Below are 20,826 nucleotides of genomic sequence, written 5' to 3'. Positions count from 1 at the left end.
TCGAAAATACTGCAAATCTCAGGACAGTCCAATTTCCATTTCCCAACACCCCAGCAGAGCAGTTTTAAGGGTTCCAAAACTCCAGCTTCTGGCAATAAGTTTAGAAATTTTCAGCAACTGTCCAAGGTGATTCTGATCTCCAAATTGAAAAACATTACAGGAAGACACCATCTGGTTCTATCCAGCACTAAGTCTCTCAAATACTATCCCAAGAAAAATAAGTGAGCAAAGTTTATAGAAGAGAAAACCAATATTTAAGTCTTGGGGGGAGCCCAAACCGGTTTGGCTCAGTGAATAGAGCGTCGGCCTGCGGACTGAAAGGTCCCGGGTTCGATTCCGGTCAGGGGCATGTACCTGGGTTGCAGGCACGTCCCCAGTGGGGGATGTGCAGGAGGCAGCTGATCGATGTTTCTCTCTCATCGATGTTTCTAACTCTCTATCTCTTTCCCTTCCTCTCTGTGGAAAATCAATAAAATATATTAAAAAAAAAAAAGTCTTGGGGGGCCAGGAAACACATTAAAACCATGAGGGGTTCTCCCTAGACCCACTGCAATTTGACAATTTAGAAGTGAAGGGTGGGCTACTTTGATGTGGAAAAGCATCCGCAGAGGAGAACCTAAACACCACTCACTTCTAAACAAATAGCCAACATAGTTTATAAACAAAGTCTTGAATGTTTTTCTGGAGTCGGGCCTGAATTTATAACCCCCTAACCTCCAAATAGGAAACACAGCTCCCCCACTCACCAGAAAGCTGGTCAGAAACAGTTCTACCTGTCTGTACTTTGGATGGAATGGTAAATTTGAAAAGAAAATCACTCAATATTTTTCACAAATATAGTCTTGCTTTTCTGATTGGCAAGGTGACGTGATACACAGATACAGCATAGAGGCAGGCAGACCTGGGTCCAAATTCCAAGTCTGTTCCATGCTCTCTCAGATCTTGGGCAAGAAACTAACCTCTCTGAGCCTCATCAGTAATATGGGGTAATAATTTCTGCATCTCTCGATTATTATGAGTTTTAAAATGACATAAAGCAAATGCCCAGGCACAGGTTTGGAATACATTAATGCTCATTTCCTTCTTTTCTTCCAGAAGTCCTTGGCTAAGATATTTACTGGACAATAAATAACCAGAAAAACTGTTACCCCTTCTATTAAATCTAATCATGCCAGGATCCCTCAGGCCAAGATAGATACTGAAAAAGACTTTTTGTATTTATGCACGTGCACCATGTACATTCTCATGATGCATACATGCTTGTAACAAAATGTATAATCAAAAGGTGTCCACGGCCAATTCCACCCAATGAAACTAGATTAAATCACATAACATTGCTGATGTTTGACCATTTTATATCTACAACGACAGCAATTTCATATAGTTGCAAATACCAAATGTAGAGCAAGGATTTCCTATCTGCCCACCCCAGACTTCCTGGGATTATTAAAAATCAAAACCTTGGCATTTCCATCTCAGTTCTGCCATTTATTGGCTGTGTGACTTTGAGAAAATCATTTAGCAACCTTGGGCCGGGGTTTCCTGATTTATACAACAAACATGGTATCTACCTTGGTATCTTTTTCTGTAATTTGATGACAATAAAGAGGCACAGGTAGGTAGTTTGGTACATCCAACAGGCAGAGTTGGTGAGAATGTTTTTAACTTTGCTCTAAAAGTTTTCTCAGTTGTCCCTTCTGCATCCATCCTGCCCTCTTACTTTGAAGCACAGAAGACAGCCACCTTGAGGATAACAACATAAAGCTGTGTAAACTTCTTCACAGGGTTCTTAAAATGCACTTCTAATTTGGCACACCCTCCCACAGCAGTACTGGATTTCCCCTTAAACAAAAATGGTCACGGGTGTCAAAGAGATGTGAGTGAGTGTCCACTGAACTGTGTCTAAATGATTTTCCTTGTGAGCAGAGCCAGCCTGGAATGAGCCCCTGTGAGGGAGAAGAGGGAGCATGCTTCCCAGGCAGAGGAGGCATTGTTGAAACTAATGAGTTCTGCACCACTTGGTCCACAATCACAGCGGAGTCTGATTTTCCTAGACAAAGAGCAATAACCAAATGTGGGTGCTCTTCAGCAAGCTTCTCTGAGCTGATCGTTGTTGACTCATGAGATGGTGTAGTCTCCCTACCCTTCCCTGTCCGACGAATGGTAAGAGGAAAACATTTATCAACTTTGGTCAATATTAGGCCAGGTTTGTCGTGGCTATCATGGATTTTTATAGTCTAAACTCACTAAAAATGCCTAGAAATTACTCCAGCTCAAAAATTAAAATGTTTCAGTGCCCTATTGTATTCCTTTTATCCATCTACCATAATTTTATCTCCCCCCTCACCCCCACCATTTTGGGGGGTGGGGGTGGTTTGCCTTATTTTCAGAGAAATAATAGTCATGATCCTTCAAGCATGCAGGCCAACACTATTCTTAGAAGGGAGCTGCAGGAGGTTTATTATGCCATGAAACAGGGAGCCAGAACAAAGGACTACTGAATCACTCACCTTATCTTCATCTAAGAAACCCGAGAATTACAGGGTTCCTCTGTTCCTCTCAAACTCAAGAGCTACACTTGCCAAGACTAGGTTTTAGGGCCGCGTCTGTACTACAAAACTGTAAGCAGATAGGTGCCCACAATGCTTTCCACCACAAATATAGACTCTTAATCTAAAATGCTCAAAAACAATGTTCAGCATTTTTTTCTAACCAAAGTTTAAGCACTTGTTTCTGAATCTAGAAATCTGATTGCTCAGCACTAAATAAACTGTTCTCCTTAAGAGAACCATACATAGGAAGCATCTTTACCCTGAAAAACCTGAAAAGCATTAGAATTATTTCAGAACTCACAGCTCTTACTTAGTTCACTGAGGGCAGGGACCTAGATTTATTTCTCTTGCCTTATGTGTAATTAGTTTTCAATAAATATGTGTGGACTAAATGAAGAAGCTAAGTAGAAAACATTTAATTAAGAGTTTTCACAGTATATTTTGGTACCTTCACATGAAGCACCTTTATCATATTCTATTTTTATAATTCCATCCTTATACTTCTTTAGAAAACTTGATTCTAAAAATAAATTTAACTGCTGGTGATGATGTGGGAAGATGTATCAAACAGAAGCAGTACCTTCAACTGCTTTTATGAAGAATCCGGTGCAGCTATAAATCCTGGCTCTACCCATCAGCCTTCACTCCCTTTGTCTCATTCCCACCCGCTCTGCCCAGCCTCCCCCCAAGCACTCCCAATCTCATTATCCATGATCTGCTAAACTGCAGTGTACCTCCTGAAGCCAGCAGAAACACATGTCACTGAGAATTAGGGAATTGGAGCCCGTTACAAGCCATCAAATAGGGTCACACAGTATCTGAACCTGAAAATGAGGAGTTTTTCTAATTTTTTTTTAACTGTGAGAAAAGGGGGGGAGGACTTAAACATTTTTAAGCATTTGATCTAGATAGAGTGCACAATGTACAGGCATTTATAATGAATGGGATGGGAGAGGTAACGTGTTATTTGCTAATCATCTGAAAAGTAATATTGACTTCATTTGCTGATGGTGGAAGGATATTCTCTGAAAACTCCTCCCATGAATAGCCTTGAAGGCAAATTACTTAAAAACAGGACACAGCGCTATTACTTCATCTGAGGTATTTTTATGCCACACTTTACCCACGGAAGAGAACTCCATTTTACATTCATTCTAACCAATGTTTATGTAATATAAGCCACTAGGTATATCCATCCTACTGCCAAATACTGTCGCAACCTGAGAAAAATGAGCACTGAGAAGCTACAGCTCCTGCATACTCCTTAAGATGTGTACCCTTGCCAAATGCAAGCCTGTGTGTAAACAAACGGGAGTTTTAAAAGGGGGGACGGAGCTGTCAAGACTCACAAGTTTAAGAAAAGAAAAATGACTCTCTTCACAGAAGTCTTGAGAAATCTGACTGGCTTGCTCAAGGCTTTTTGAAACATTCCCTGCAGATCATTTCTAAGATTAACGCCAGAAATGGCCAAAACGCCAGAGCTACTGGAAAAACAATCACCTCTCGGGAGACAGTCTTTGTCCCTTCTCACTGGCGTTTTCTTTGGTCCGTTTTGGAGCGCAGCTCGTTCTCACAAACAGACCAGGAGGAGACACAGGTGCTGTGGGTGGCACACGCCCTGCTCTCCACCTCGCGGACAGGAGGCTCAGGGCTGTCCCCGTCAGACAAGCACCTGGTATTTTTTTTGAAATGCCTAACCAGGAAGTAACTGTATTTTATTCGTCTCCACTTCCCTGGGCTAGAAGAAGGAGGGGAGAAAAGTCTCAATTACTGCCCTCATTAGCAATTCCTCACCATTTTCTTCCGTCTATGATCACAGTGGTCATGTCGGCACGCGGGAGGGTGGGGGGGTGTCTTAGTTTTCCATTGAGTTGGTGATTGTTCTAACGCTGAATTCCTAGGGTCCGAATGAGATCATAAACTGATTCTACATACAAACAACAAAGAAGAAGTCCTGAGGGGAGGGGGACAGGGCGGCACAGACGCTCCCCGGGGATCAGGACTTCGGGGCGCGCAGGGTGGCGTCTCGGACTCGCGGCCCCGTCGCCATGGGAACCTCGCGCAGGCGCAGAGCGTGGCCGCCGCGCGGTCCGACCTTCCTCGGCGGTCCCGCGCCGCTCGGGTGCCCCTAGTTGATTCCAGGAAAAGGCAACGGAGCACATCCTCCCCGCACGGAGAAGCACCCGGTCTGCTCCGACAGGGTCCTGCGAGAGGTCAGCGAGCTCAGGAAGGACCGTGAGACTCCCTCAGGCTTCCCCGCACCGCACTCGCCTTGCTGGGAAACGCGAGCCTGCTCTCTCCGCGGGTCCCCGCGATCCCGCGTGGGGTGGCGGGGGGATGAAGCATCCAGCAAGTACCAGTATGCGTTACCTTCCCCCCGGCGAGACCCCACCCACCACCGCAAGAGACCCGAGAATTAAGTTCTTGCGTGCGCCCACACACCCACGTCCTTCTGAAAGATGGGACCCCAAGACCAGCCGGGATCCAGGTCTCCGCACAGAGGCTTGCGGGGTCCCCACGCACAACGCACACACAGTCCTAAAGAGCGTGTCCCGGCCCGGACTGCAGAGAGGAGCTCGGCCACCTGCTCCCTTGCACACCTGGGCTGGCAGAACCAGTCCCCTCTTTTCTTTCTCGTTTCCCCCAAAAGCACTGACCTGCTCAACTCTGTGGGTTCGGGAGAGGAAGGATTCTTCGGGGTCCTCGGCACAGGAGCCACCTCCAAAGTGCTGGGGTGATGAGTTACCGACTCCTGTGGCTCCAACTCCGAAACCCTGTCAAGGGTCTGGAAAGCCCCCCAACAGGGCACTTCGTCCCCCACCAGTCAGCAAACCCCTCCTCCCCAGCGAGCGGGGCCGGGCTGGGAAGAGCGGGGCGCGGGGCCACACAACCTGCTTTCTCATTCAAATCCTCACGCTCACTCTGCGGCCCCCTCCCTCCGCCCGCAGCTCCCGCGGAAATCAGGAACTGGAGCTTGGGGGAGTGGACTGGAGCTCCCGCCGCCTCCAAGGACTCCAGCCTGCTGGGTGTAGGGGCCGAGGGCAGGACCTTGACCCCGGGCCGGCACCCCCTGGCGGGGTTCCCCGGCAGGCAAGAGCCAGCAGTACTGGGAATGAAGTCTTTTCCTCTAAAGTTTCAAAAGCTCCCAAATCCAGGACACCCCCTTGGTATTCAGTTCAGGGATGTGTTCGGGGGTGGCAGGGTAAAGGATTTTGGCGAAACGACGCTGGAGGTGAGGCTGCAGGGACTGGAAGCTGCAGTTTGCACCAAAGTAAACCAATGTCAGGACCACGTCTTAAAGAGAATCCCGAACCGCCTATCTTATCGCCTCTCCTGTTTTCACCCATTCTAGGAAAATAGCATCTTTTGTGGCGTTACAACCAAGGAGATCTGCTTTGAGTCAAGTGCAGCGAAGACTGAGGAAGAGAGTACAGGGTACGTTTTATTTGTACCTCTGCTTCCGAATGCTTCCCTGAAGCGTTAACAGGCCAGTTATTCAATCAGATCCGTTGGCTGGCGGACTCAAACCGCCAGTCTGCGGTGAGTTACGGCGTGGCCTGGAGGAGGGAAGCGTGCACACAGTAGGCACTCAAAGGGTGATGAAACGAGGAAGTGCACTGAGCGCACCAGCGCGGCGAGTGAGCGGGTTGGCGCGGCTGCGGGCAGGCTGACAGCCGCTGGCCTCGGCGGCCGCGGTGTGATCCGGCGTCGGCGTTCCAGGATTTGCATTTATCAGCCTTCATTCAACCTGCCCTATTGTTAGTTCAAAGCCTGCCTGGGAGGGACTTGGAGACACTGCTCCGCACTCACCTTCAGTTCAAAATTCTCCACCAATAAGAAGGTCCTAGAAAAGCTGGCAGGATGAGGTTGGCAGGGGTTTTCTGGACTTTGTGACAACATAAGCTAAAGTCATTTTCTGTTTCATGCGTGAATTTGCTCAGGAAGTTTCAAATGAGTGCCAACGCCTGAAGAGCCGCCTGGCTGCCCGTCCACTTTGACGGACACTTAGTGGGGGGCTGGGGGGTAGCACCGTGACCTCTTAGCGACAGATCTAGGGTTTCACCTTTTCATCCCACTTAGCCGATACCATAGAAACAGCCCGTTTGTATTATTCAATTCAACAGAGGCAATTACAATGTCACAGCAAAGCACCATGGGCAAGAAGAAACTTTATCCTGAAAGCAATCCTGGGTCCTCAGAAAAAAAGGAAAAGCCATCAGAATAGTCCCTTGAATTTCTTCCTGCCCGGGTAGTGTACCAGGAAGAAATCAGTTTGGAAAAAGACATAAAAGGTCTTTGGGCTCCATAGAAAGAAACCTCCCCAAATTTACTTTTTTAAAAAAAATACCCACACAAATTCCCAATTTATTAGAAATTAAACAGACAATCTTTCTTCCCCCAAATTGTTCTTTTTGCTTTTTTTTTTTTTTTTTTTTTTTTTTAGATTTGTTTTGCTTGCAATCTCCATGGTAAATAGGAAGGCAAAAAAGAAAAGGCAGAGAGAAAGATACCAAGACAACCCTTCACACAACTAGGTGTCTTTCTCATATCTGAAAAACCAGCCACAGATGCACGTGTTGAAATAAACTCAGACATAAAGTTCATACCAAGAGCACTTATTTGAAGTGCATTCTGTATTTTGACAGTTTTAATGCCCATAATTGTGTGAACTTTAAAATTGTTTAATTATGCAATATTTTAAACCTATAAAAAACAAGACAAACATCCATGTAATACTCTTGCTCCCCCTACCCCTTTTTTAAATAAAATATCACAACTACTGCTAAAACCACATCTCCTCTTCCTCCCCCAAAGCGACCAATCTGAAGTTGGTGTTGTTAGCGTAAAGAGTGTGAGTCATACTAAAGCTTGGTCTTCCGTGTTTAGGACATACACCTTTGTGTATATGTCCATCAATCTTTTTTAAAAAAATCTTTATTGTTGAAGGTATTACATAAGTCCTCCTTTTTCCCTCATTAATCTCTTCCAGTCTGATCCCATCCCCCCCTCTCCATAAACCTTTTAATGTAACTTTTCCCTCTGAGTCCTCTTTTCGTACCATTAACCAGAGAAAATTTAACTAAAACTAAGAAAATGTTGTTACATTGATAAGTTTTTGGAACAGGACAGAACTACGTTTCCCTGCTGTGACAATCAGAGGAAATAATAACAAAGGGATTAGACAGTGGTTAGTAAACAGCCTCTGTAGGTTGCCCAAGCCCTCCCATGGTTACCAAAAAGTCAATAGAAGAAGAAAACACACAATACCCCTTTACTTCACTGGCTACAGGAAGAATTGGGGAGAATGGGATCTAGGTTACCACATCTTTGAGCTATATGTTCTCTATGGTAATAAAGTACCTTTTTTGAATGCTCTCTTGGTCCTGTAAGTCCTAATCTTTCAGTAAGGATTTTCCAAGTGTAAAGGATTCCTACTGGTAGCTCAATTCAAGGTTGAAAACAGCCCTGCTGAAAATTCTGGAGTTAAATCCTCCTAGCTTCCCCATTCAGGGGACCTACATCCGTGCAGTGAGCTACATACAGCCCCTGACCGAGGTCCTTTGACTTAACCTCCTCCCAGCAGTAAAAGGGCTGTGAAAGCACCGATTTTTCTTACATCCCATTGACTGGTGGTAAAAGACATCCTTCCCAACCCCCACCCTCCTCTAGCTTCCAGAGCGATGACTCTCATTAATTATACTGGCACAGCCCTGCCTGGCCTCCTTGCTAAAGAGCTGCCAGATTTCTACCTATCACCTCTGCCTTGACACAGAGTGTGTGCTGACACCAGGATCACAGAAAATCCTGTAAAAGCTGCCTGATACACGGTAAGATGATGGATGTACCCTGTGGTTGGGCTCTCTGTGCTGCATATCATAAGGGGTTTGTTAGAAAACTCTACTGGGAATCTGTGTTGGAAGCAGATTTTTCTAACTGTACAAAAATGTTGCTTTCAATTGCAAAAAAACCCCCACAAAACCCATATTTAAGATACTCAGATTTAACCAGCAGTAATCTTTGAGTCATATCCATGAGTGAAGGAGAGGAATATTATCTCTTTCAGTCAATGCCTCAAGAAGTCAAGAGAATAATCAGAGCTTAACGATTATCAAGGAGGAGGCATCCCTCTTTCAACACATTTTTGTTGAGTACTTGCCATGTACCAGGCACTGCTCTAGATTATAAGTCTTAGCCAGAGTAGATAGCACTGGAGAACAAAGCAGTAGCTGTCTTTAAAGCCTTACTCCCCATATTGTTCAAGACGTTTGGATACAAATAAGAAAACCCCATTTCAAACTAGCTTGAGGTGGAAAGCCAATGTACTCCTCGCCTTAAGACAGGGGAAAAGGATAAGGGCTTCAGGAATGACTGGATCCAGGAATTCAGAATCATTAATCTCTTGCATTCATTCTTACTTTCGCTTCTATTCTTTCTCTCACTGCATTTCTCAATGTCTTGACCTTATTCTCTCCTATTACATGTATGCTTCCTCTATAGCAGCAGTTCTCAACCTTTGGGTCGCGACCCCTTTGGGGGTCGAACAACCCTTTCACAGGGGTCGCCTAAGACCATCGGAAAACACATATATAATTACATATTGTTTTGTGATTAATCACTATGTTTTAATTATGTTCAATTTGTAACAATGAAAATACATCCTGCATATCAGATATTTACATTATGATTCATAACAGTAGCAAAATTACAGTTATGAAGTAGCAACGAAAATAATTTTATGGTTGGGGGTCACCACAACATGAGGAACTGTATTAAAGGGTCGCGGCATTAGGAAGGTTGAGAACCACTGTTCTAGAGGCGTGCATTTCTTCCATAACCGAGACTATCGCACTGCAACAATGTGTTAATTTATGCATTTAAGTATTGCAGTGAATTCTCCACATTCCTGAATATATAAAAGATTGCCAAAATATTCATAATTTTTGAAACTTGTGACGAATACATAGTGCTTCATGATGAATCTACTTTTGTGTACATATGAAAATTTCTGTGAAAAACAGAAAGCACAAAACAAACAAACAAAAAAAAAACAAGGGGCCACCCCTAACTACCCCCCAGTCCTTCCTGAAGGACTCAGGAAGTTTCTCTTCTTAAAGAAAAAGAAATCGCCGTCATATACATATGAATCTGTACAAAGGTGTTTATGTCTTTCTTAGGTGGCCGATTCAGGAGGGGGTACTGTAGGGAACACCTGCTCTTTTTATCTGCCAGAATCCCTTCCTACCCTCCCATGGGGAACAAATCCTTCCTGTGTTATCTTCTAACTAAATAGGACCAATACTTGTGAAGCTCTTCACAAAATGCCTAGTACAACTGAGCTTCTAAAAATGTCAATTATTTTTAGTTATTGTTAATCTATTTAAAGGATTTACAGGCTAAAAGAAACTCTAAACACCGAAATGTATTTTGCCTATGGAGGAAACGCATTTAAGGCTAAACCCTTACCAATAGACAATAACATTTTTACATGATCCATGTTTAACTACGCTATTCATACTTTTTCCTATAACACGCCTACATAATTTCTCCCCTTTTATATGGCAATGCCAAATGTTACAGGCAAATGCACTTTTTCACCTTACAAATAAGGAAAAAATATATAGATTAAATTGTCAAGATGAGGAATGAGTTTGGGCGAGGTATCAGAATTCTAAACTCGACTTTAAAACTTTGGCAAAATAATTCACCCTGTGAAAGCTGGACAGAGATAAAATAGCAGTGCTGTGCCCACCTAGGTTTAAGTTCTTCAATTCAACTACGGTTTTCTTAGACCCCAGTTATGCTTCTCAAGAGATTTGCAGTTCCCAGCATAGAATGAATACCTTTTAAAAGGCAGAAGATATGCTAATTAAAGTGAAATTTCCCCTCTTTCTATTTTTCTCCAACTTGCTTCATTGTTTTTCCCGCTGGAGGCTTGAAGGGTTGGGGATGAAGTATTTTAGAGGAAACAATAGTGCCCCCGGACGGAGCCCCTTTTCCCTCTTCCTTGGAGCTTCACAGCTCAGCTCTGTGAGGTTCCTTTCCAGAAAGACCTCCCACAGAGCCAATATCTACAGCTTTAAGGATGGTCAGAGCCTGCTGGGCAGGACCAACAAATAACTGAAGTCCATACTTTGCCCTAGGAAGTAGTATTGAAGCTCTGAAATGACATATTTCCATTATGCTATAAACTGGGTTCCCCTTCCTATACTACCATTAAAAATTCCTGCCCTCACCCGGTGTGGCTCTGCTGGTTGGAGTGTCATCCAGTACAAGAGAAGGTGGTGGGTTCGATTCCGGGTCAGTCCAGGTGGGGGTGTGTGTGGGAGACAACCGATCAATGTTTCTCTCTCACTTGATCTTTCCCTCCTTTCCTCTCTCTAAAAGAAATACCAATTTAGCTGAAACCGGTTTGGCTCAGTGGATAGAGTGTCGGCCTGCGGACTGAAAGGTCCCAGGTTCGATTCCGGTCAAGGGCATGTACCTGGGTTGCGGGCACATCCCCAGTGGGAAATGTGCAGGAGGCAGCTGATGATGTTTCTCTCTCATCGATGTTTCTAACTCTCTGTCTCTCTCCCTTCCTCTCTGTAAAGAATCAATAAAATATATTTAAAAAAAAATTAAAATTAAAAGAAATACCAATTTAAAAAAATCCTGCAGAATCCCATATAATTTTAAAAAACCACGTATCTTCATAATCTATCTAATTGCAGACCAGTATTCTAATACAACAATCTTTTTTGTAGACATTGAACAAAAGTTTGGAAAAATGAGTAAGTTGTGTTGCAGAGACAAAAAGAAGAAAGAGCCCTAGCCAGTTTGGCTTAGTGGATAGGGCGTCAGCCTGCAGACTGAAGGGTCCCAGGTTCAGTTCTGGTCAAGGGGGCATGCAGGAGGCAGCAGATCAATGATTCTCTCTTATCACTGATGTTTCTATGTCTCTCTCCCTCTCCCTTCCTCTCTGAAATAAATAAAAATGTATTTTTTTAAAAAGAAAGAAACTGGTAAGACAGAATGTAAATCCTAACGCTTTGAAAGCTGATGGGGGATGGGGATTACATCATAAGGAAAATCCTTCTGTTTCTGTACTATTTGGAATCTTAATGGGGTATGCACTCTCTATTCCCAACATCTGTGTTTTTTTTAAAAGAAAACAGAAAACAAATGGTTAGGTTTTTCCACACAAACATAGTAAAAGGAAAAACTGCATTTAAAAAGCTGTGTTAGTTTTTGTTACTTGTGTGTGTGTGTGTGTGTGTGTGCATTTAAACTAAATACGCTTTAGGGGCTTTATTTGCCCAAAATAAATATCATTTTTAAAGTTTGACAATTTTTAAAAATGTTCTGAAAGAACATTTAAGACAAATTTATCTTCATGGTCAGGATCATAAGATGTACAGGCAAATATAATTTCCAGTGAGCAAGAAACTGGGCTAAATGCGGTGGTGGAGCAGAAATCATCCAAAATTTACCAAGGTATGGTATACCTTGGAGAATAGGGAAGATAGATGAATAGAAAATGGGCAGATGAATAATTATGTGACAAGTGCTAAACTAGGTATGTGCCCAGTGTTGTGGAAGAACAGAAGAGGGCGCTATTACTCAATTTCATTACTAAATTACATACAAGCTGTGTTTTGATAAATAAAACAGACAATAGAAACAGTTATCCTAATATCTCCATTTTTAAAAAACTTCATTACTGTCTGAATTATTTGTTGTCCTCACTTTAGTTATCGAAATCTATTCTTTGGGTTTCTTCAAAAGACTGTGCTAGAAAATGAGTTCTTTAGTGATTTTCCAGTGACTCATATGTTATTATAGTACACACATTAAAATATAATTACAGGGAAAAATATATATATAAATATAATTACAACAAAAAATTAACAAAACAATGCCTGTCTTTTCTATTTGCAATGCACCCTGATATATTTTAATCTGTTCTTTTTTCTTTTTTAAATGCTGGTGGCAACCCATTTCATTGATTCCACATCTCACTAATAATTCATGGCCTACCGTTGAAAAACACTGCTCAGATATATCCTTTAAAAATGTAAAAGAAGCAAAACATTCCGAGTATAAAGATCAGAACACAAACAAGTGTTGTCAGCAGGACCCTAACTGCACACCTTTTCCCCAGTAAATTGCTAGATCGCAAAGCCATACAGGATTAAATCTCTGGGGGTGGAGGTGGGGGTTGTGGTAAGGCCTGTGATTGCTCAACACTTTGGCCATGAACCCACATCAACAGAAAGGGGCTTCTAAAGTTGTCTCGCCCTCAAAGAGTAGATCTTCCCCCAAGGATTACTTTTGAAGAGACCATGGAGGATAACTCAGATGAGGATAGCTCATCTTCAGAGAGCAGAGCAGGGGCACCCAGACCGACTAACCAAGAAATTCACACACAGCAGGACTGGGAGTCATCATTATCCCCGCCCAGCTGGGTAAGACATATGCTATGAACTACTGACATCCTATTTTCCTCCATATTATATATTGGGTGCATCAACATTTGACCTTAGGTTTCCAGATCATAAGGAACTACATCTGGGCAAGACCAGAAGGAATTCTTATCACTCAAAGATCCCAAACTAGCTCATGAATTTACTTCCTATATGAACTCTACCTCCTTTCAAAGAATACTGAACCCTCAATCTAATTCAATTTTATGATAGGTTGCAAAACTTCCAAATATCTAGCTAATTAAAGGCATCGTTCCCTGTTTTCCACTATTGACACCTTTTTTTTGTATTTTAACATTTGTTTAATATTTCTTTTTTAAAAAAATATATTTTATTGATTTTTTACAGAGAGGAAGGGAGAGGGATAGAGAGTCAGAAACATTGATGAGAGAGGAACATCGCTCAGCTGTCTCCTGCACACCCCCTACTGGGGATGTGCCTGCAACCAAGGTACATGCCCTTGACCAGAATCGAACCTGGGACCCTTGAGTCCGTAGGCCGATGCTCTATCCATTGAGCCAAACCGGTTAGGGCATTGTTTAATATTTCGATGTGATATTTTGATATTTTGAATGGAAGTTAGGTGAATAAGCTCAATGGCCATCTTGAAATAGAAATATAGTTGATTCATTTAGAAAGTTTTTTGCTATTTGCATTCTTAACTGTTAGACACTCAGAGCAAGGATGATGGTCTAGGTATAGAAACTCACCAGGGCAGAAAGCTCCAGATGCCGAGCAAGGAGCAAAACTGAGAAAACAAGAACCTCACCCCCAGGGTAACCTGTCATCCCTTAGCATATCTGTGGTCATGCGGTTTGGACACCAGATCTTTCACATCTCAGGTCAGGTGGTGTAGACCCCCTGACCTTTTCCTCCCCAGAGATAACATCTAGGCCTCAGTTGTATTTCAGCTCCAGGCCCAGAAAAGCAGCAAAACCAGACAAGTGGCACCATGGCTGCCTCAGGACCAGCTGGATTGACTAATGACACCGACCAATCAGTGGAGACCATGACCCTGAAAGAGCACACCTGGAGAGCTGATGAATATTCTATTAAGACCCTCCCCTAAGAGGTCCCCGAAGATTTCTACCTGCAAAAAATAGGTAAATATACTCAGGACAAAGGACCCAACGTGTGCTCTCCCTGCAAGGAGCATACCCATGCCATCCCTTCCTTCTCTCCTACCCCCATAGGCACGTATCCCCTAACCTCGAAGGGACACCGTGAGACTTTCAACCAGGGGAGCAATGGGCAGCGGTAGTTCGTCTCAGGCTTACCCCCTGAACCTGTCTCCAAAGCCCCATTTTATCTGTGTAGCCCTTCCCTTTGGATACCCCCATCTCCCATGCCCTTTTCCTTAAATAAATTCCATTTTCTTTCATCACTGTCTGAGATGGCTATTTAGCCCGCCCAGGCACCACCCACTGTAACCTTTCATTAACATCTTAAGTTTTAATCTTGGCTTTTTTCTTTTCTTCAGTCTTTTTGTTAATTTGCATTCATTGAAATAGCTGCTTTGGAAACAGCATTAGAAGAGTTCCAAACCACTGATGGGGGTTCAGGACACACTACCCCGAAATATGGCATCTTAACATAGTTGACATTTTAAGCTGAAGGAGTTTGAGAAAATGGCCAGAGCAGAAAAGTCACCCAGAAACAGGTCATAAAACCCTCATGTAAGAGGTGCCTGGGAGGAAAGGAGCACCCTTATCTCCAATGGCAAAGGACACCAAGAGGAATCCTAACGAACAGGTCTTGCTAAGTTTTCCCCAGGTTACTGCAATCACCTCCTACTCCTTAGCCTACCATCTGCCTCCATGGCCTTGCACTCTCCATCAAACCTAGCACAAAATACTCAGCTCTGTTTCTTTGGGTCATTTCCTTACGAACCTCTCATGCCACAAATAAATGCGTATGTTTTTCTGTTGTTAATCTGTCATTGTCAGTTTAATTTTCAGACCCAGCCAGGAACCCTAAAAAGGTTGAGGAAAACTTCTCCTCCCCACACCACAAAGAAGAGCAGGGATCCCATTTCCATTCCAGCTATCCCTGCAGCAGCTGCTGCTCCTAAATATATGCCGTTCCTTTGAATGGTGCCTTACACAAAAGTGATTCTGTTGGTGCCCTGAACTTCTGAAATGCTGCTCTTTCTTGGCTGCTTGAACCATGTTGACTTTTTATGAAAAGCCACTGTCTCCAAATCAATGCCACATACAACCACTGGATTAGGTCAGACTCTGTCAACAAAATGCCTGCCGACAGCACATGGAGTAACGTTACCCCAGGAGAAACTCACACGTCAAAGATGCAGACTCACCTTGATGAGGATCCAGATGATGCTGGAGAAATCCAGAAGAGGCTAAAACTCTGGGCCAAGTATTATCTGCCTGCTGCAGATGCAGTTAATTCTCCAAAAGCAGATTTTGCAAGTGTACCAGGTTGGTTTGAAGTACTGGCCACTGCACTAACCATGTCACATCTTAAAAAAAAATTTTTTTTTTGTTAATCTTTGCTAGAGGATATTTTCCCATTGATTTTTAGGGAGAGTGGATGAGAGAAGGAAAGACAGAAAGAAACATTGATGTGAGAGAAACACATTGACTGGAATCGAACCCGGACCTTTTGGTCCTCAGGCCGACACTCTATCCACTGAGCAAAACCCGGCTAGGGCCACCTCACATCTTTTTTTTTTTTGTTAATATATTTTTTATTGATTAAGATATTACATATGTGTCCTTGTCCCCACGTTACCCTCTACCCCCCCACACCCCCCCCCCCCCGCTCATGCCCTCACCCCCCCCCTTCCCGTTGTCCATGTCCATTGATTAGGCCTATATGCTTGCATATAAGTCCTTTGGTTGATCTTTCCCCCTTACCCCCACCCTCCCCTACATTCCCTCCAAGGCCCGACAGTCCAATCAATGCCTCTCCGTCTCTGGATCAGTCCTTGTTCATCAGCTTATGTTGTTCATTATATTCCACAAATGAGTGAGATCATGTGGTATTTATCTGCTCTCCAGTTCCATCCATGCTGTGGCAAATGGTAAGAGTTCCTTTTTCTTCTTCCTCTTCTTAAAGAATACCTTTCAGCATTTCATATAATGCTGGTTTGGTGGTGATGAACTCCTTTAGCTTTTTCTTATCCGTGAAGCTCTTTATCTGACCTTCTATTCTGAATGATAGCTTTGCTGGATAAAGTAATCTTGGTTGCAGGTTCTTGCTATTCATCACTTTGAATATTTCTTGCCACTCTCTTCTGGCCTGCATGGTTTCTGTTGAGAAATCAGCTGACAGTCGTATGGGTACTCCCTTGTAGGTAACTGACTGTCTTTCTCTTGCTGCTTTTAAGATTCTCTCTTTATCTTTTGCTCTTGGCATTTTAATTATGATGTGTCTTGGTGTGGTCCTCTTTGGATTCCTTTTGTTTGGGGTTCTCTGCGCTTCCTGGACTTGTAAGTCCATTTCTTTCACCAGGTAGGGGAAGTTTTCTGTCATTATTTCTTCAAAAAGGTTTTCAATATCTTGCCCTCTCTCTCCTTCTGGTACCCCTATAATTCTGATGTTGGTATGCTTGAAGTTGTCCCAGAGGTTCCTTACACTATCTTCATATTTTTGGAATCTCTTTTCTTTTTTCTTTTTCGGTTGGGTATTTTTTGTTTCTTTGTATTTCAAATCTTTGACTTGATTCTTGGGATCCTCTTGTCTGCTGCTGGATCTCTGTAAGTTATTCTTTATTTCAGTCAGTGTATGCTTAATTTCTAGTTGGTCCTTTTTCATGTCCTCCATGGTCTCACTATACTTATTGAGGGATTCATTAAATTTATCGGCGGTTTCCATAAAATTCTTGAAAAACCTTATAAACGTGGCCTTGAACTCTATATCCAATCGTTTGCTTTCCTCCATTTCTGCCATTTGTGACCTGTTTCTTTGTCTCCGCATTTTGGCAGCTTCCCTGTGTTGATAGAGTGGCCCTGCGCGCCAGGTGTCCTGTAGGGCCCAGTAGCTCAGCCTCCCCAGTTACCTGGGGTGGACACTCTTGGTGCACTCTTGGTGCCTTGGTTGTTGTAGAATCACTGGGAGGAATTGACCTCCAGGCCAATTGGCTGTGAGAATCAGCTGTGTCTAAAGTGGGAGAACTTCTGTGCTGAAGACACCCTTCTGGGGCAAGACTTGCTTCAGTGGGGCTTTGGTGCTCACTGAGTCTGCTCCCTGAGTGTGTCCCTTATGGATCTGAGGAGTTGCAGTCTGGATGGTCCCCCTCTGACCACTGGGTACAGTGGCTCCTGGATCTAAGGAGGTGCTAATTCAGCCTCTGCCTGAGGCCACACAGCAGGAGCCACGAAGAGGCTCAGCTGTGAAGCAATGCAAGCCTCTACGGGGCCTTGGGCCTTCTCTTAGAAGTTCCGGGTCTGCCTGGCTCGGCTGCAGTTAGGTACATTCACATGCAAAAGCCTCTGCCGCAGCCTGGGTGGGGCGGGGTCTCAGGGAATCCAAGGGCGGATCAAGGAGCTATGGCTGATTCTCTGCCCGGAGTCGCGGGTCTCAGTGACCCCCTAATTGCTGCAAGCACCTCTGAGGGAAAGCCGCCTTCAAGTTCGCCCGCTGCCGGACAGACCAGCTTCTCCCCGTATGAGTCCTGGGTCCCCAGAGACTTCCCGGAACCGGAGTTCAGAGCAGTCGGGAGCTTGTGATTCAAAAAGACAGCCGCGTCCTCAGGTGCCACCCCCTTTCCTCGCGCGCGCGAGCCGCCGTACCTCTGCACTTCACCTCCGCAGCGCCTCTGGCTCTCAGCGTGCTTTTCTTTCCATCTAGTTGTAGAATTTACACTCAGCCAGCCTTTCTGTTGTTCTGGATGATGTTTGCTCAGTCCTTTGCGGTAATTTTCAATTGTTGTGTGAGGCGACAATTTCCCGGTGTTTACCTATGCCGCCATCTTAGTTTCTCCCCCACCTCACATCTTTACCACACTCGGAGTTACCACAGAGATCAGGAATATGCGAGAGATAGCCTAACTGTTGATCAATGACCCTAATATTTTGAGTCAAGTTTTTTAAAGATGACATTTCGGGCAGCAGATTTCCCAAACTTTCCCACTGGTGGGAAAGGTTTAGAGGGTTTCACAACCAAGAGACATAAGAGGTCCTGGATAGCTAAGAGTTTGTAGGGCAGCAACCATCCCTCCTCTCTCCCCTTCACATAGGGGAGGAGGATGATTTGACATTAGCACTTCACTCCCCTTTCTACAAGACTGAGGGCACCATATATCCTGTTGTCAATAAATTGGGAAATAGTGACGATCTCTTTTGACATTTGCTATGCTACTAGACCTGCCAGCACCTCACTCTCCTGAGACAAGGAGAAAGAAGCATGACAAAAACAGGGAAGCAAGAGGGGAAGTACCCGGTGGAGAGCCTATATTCCCACTTAGTACTATAAAAATACATGAACTTCCTGTAAGTTGAACTAACTCCATGGAAAGTGGCAGGACTGAAGCCGATTGCTAATATACCTCTCCTCCCAACATATACCACCCCTGAGTGGAGCGATTACAGTCCAGTCGCCTTCCACAAGCAAACTCATGTGTCCTTGCCACCCCAGACGTAGGGATCCAGAAGTAAAAGGCTCTATACTAGATTCTCCTGGGAGTTAAGTAGGTGGGGAGAGAAAAGCAGTAAGACTCTCTCCCAAGAGAGGGGACTATGACAGGGAACCCCTAGAGAGCCCTCATGGAACTACCATATGTGCCAGAGAAGAGCCAGCATTTGGACACCTGTTTCATGGATAGAACCAACAGAAACATCAAAACAAATAGAAGGCAAAGCGTAAGGAGACCCTGGCTGTCTGTTTTCCCCTGGTTGCTAGAATATGCTTTCAGCTGCCCAATCCTAACAGTGCCAGATCATGTGTGTGGGCATAGTTTTTACTCTCCTCCTAAGTTTTATTCATCATTAATTATGATAAAGCTGGCATTGCTGTCAACATCTCGTGTGTAAGAAGTCTGACTGGGAAATGAAAAACAAATAAAACCTAAAAAAGGAAATGTGGATCTAGAAGAAAATAGATTGATAAGGGTCATACAAATCCAATCCTCTAGAAAAACAACAAGAACTAAATTCATTTCATAAAAATATATTTTAAAAGGAAAGGGGCCTACATACCCAAATGGCAAAGGAAAGAAGGCCAGGGGGGAAAGGTGGTCATGGATTCTGTTTTGAAGTCAGGAGAGAGACCAAGAAATAGTAAATCCTCTATTTGAGGAAGGCAAAGAACCTGGGCTTTGGTCAGAAATTCAGCCTCAAAGAAAGTTTTCCACTTTTTCAAATGGCCCTGTCATCTCCAGTGACAAAGATCTAGCCTCTCTGCAAGTATCTAGTTCACCGTGCCCTTTTGTCATCAAACAAGCTTATCTACAATAGGCACCAGAGACAAAGAACAGAAAAGCAGAGGTGGTTGGCCCAGATAAACGCTACTGGCCCATGGGATTCTTCCTAACCTTCAAGTAGATATTAATCCTGCCACTGTTTAAGTGGAGAACAAGAATATTCAGCAAATGGTGACTGCACATGACAGGAGTCCCACTGATCTATTTTTCTTCTTGCCCACTTTGTCCATAAAATCAGTTCCTTACTGCATCATCAAGGAAAAGGTTAGACCGTATCATCTAAAGACCTGTACCGCCTCACCTTCACCTGGCTTAACTGGAAAGACAATTGTACACTGGCTGAGCTGGTAAAGGTCATCAGAACTAATTACAGTGTTAACTAGGATGAGATCTGACATCACTTGGAAACAAACTGCAAATACAAATGGCTCAAGAGCTTGCCACAAAACTCATCTAAATGTACTGTTAACTTCTCCATAAATAAAAACATCCCCTTAAAACAAAACCAAGAGCTATTGAGGCTTCAGACCCAGATAATAAAAATTAGTATGTAACCCTAACAGACTGAAATGCTTGTGCTCTCTCTGACTCTATCTTAATTCTAGCTAGCCTGTGCTTTTCCCATGGCCTTCAGGAGAATGGTTCCTGCATATAATTATAGATATGCTCATTATTAAGGGAATTCTGCTTGAGGCTGGAGCTTTTGGCAAAGATTTGCAGGAGCCTCAAGATCAGACTCAGATTAGCAGGGATCAAAGAGACCAGGAAGAAAAAGATTTAGAGATTTCATGCTCTTTCTTTGATCCCTGTTGGGGCCTAGGTGTCACACACTTCTTGGTTCGCCTGCCCGTTCTCCCTTCCTGTCACATAAAAGAAGCCTGAATTCTGGGCTCTTGTAAAGTGGACTTGCAGAGGCTGTAAGGCCCCAGCTTCTCAAGCTGGCACCTTCTCAATTAACAAACCTTTCTTTACTCCAAACTGACATTTTGAATATTGGCCTTTTGAACCATCAGGCATCGGAACCTTGAATCAGTAACATAACATCTTTTTCTAACCCAAATGTGATGAAATCAAATCACACACACGAAGAATATCTTCGGAAAACATGCGACCTCACTTAAAAATTAATGTTGGGAAATCCATGTCGTTATATTTTAACCAGGCTACAGCAGCAAACCTCTCACTCTGGGTTACTGATTCTCAAGGAGTCGGCTATTTGGACCAGAAGATGCTTCTGACTTTTGTCAGTATTGCACATCATTAAGAACCAGGTCTATAGACATTGTGGATGTTGGGGATTATTGTCGGCTTTGCAAAAGAAGCTTTGTACTGTCAGGATGATTTTAGCAGCAAGTCTGTACCAAGTCCTAAGTTAACAAACTGGCATTAAAATAAACAAATTTATTATTTCACATAATGAGAAGTTGGG

At 43.7% G+C, this 20,826-nt stretch overlaps 1 protein-coding gene across 1 annotated transcript in view; it reads right to left on the bottom strand.

The window, feature by feature from the left end:
- Positions 1 to 20,826, bottom strand: part of PLCH1 (phospholipase C eta 1) — a 195,748-nt gene that overhangs the window by 167,911 nt on the left and 7,011 nt on the right. The window lies entirely within an intron of this gene.

Source organism: Myotis myotis, unplaced genomic scaffold (assembly GCF_014108235.1).
Source record: "Myotis myotis isolate mMyoMyo1 unplaced genomic scaffold, mMyoMyo1.p scaffold_m19_p_2, whole genome shotgun sequence".
Taxonomy (NCBI): domain Eukaryota; kingdom Metazoa; phylum Chordata; class Mammalia; order Chiroptera; family Vespertilionidae; genus Myotis; species Myotis myotis.
Note: the sequence above shows the minus strand (reverse complement) of the source record. Positions and strands in the feature narration are given on the sequence as shown.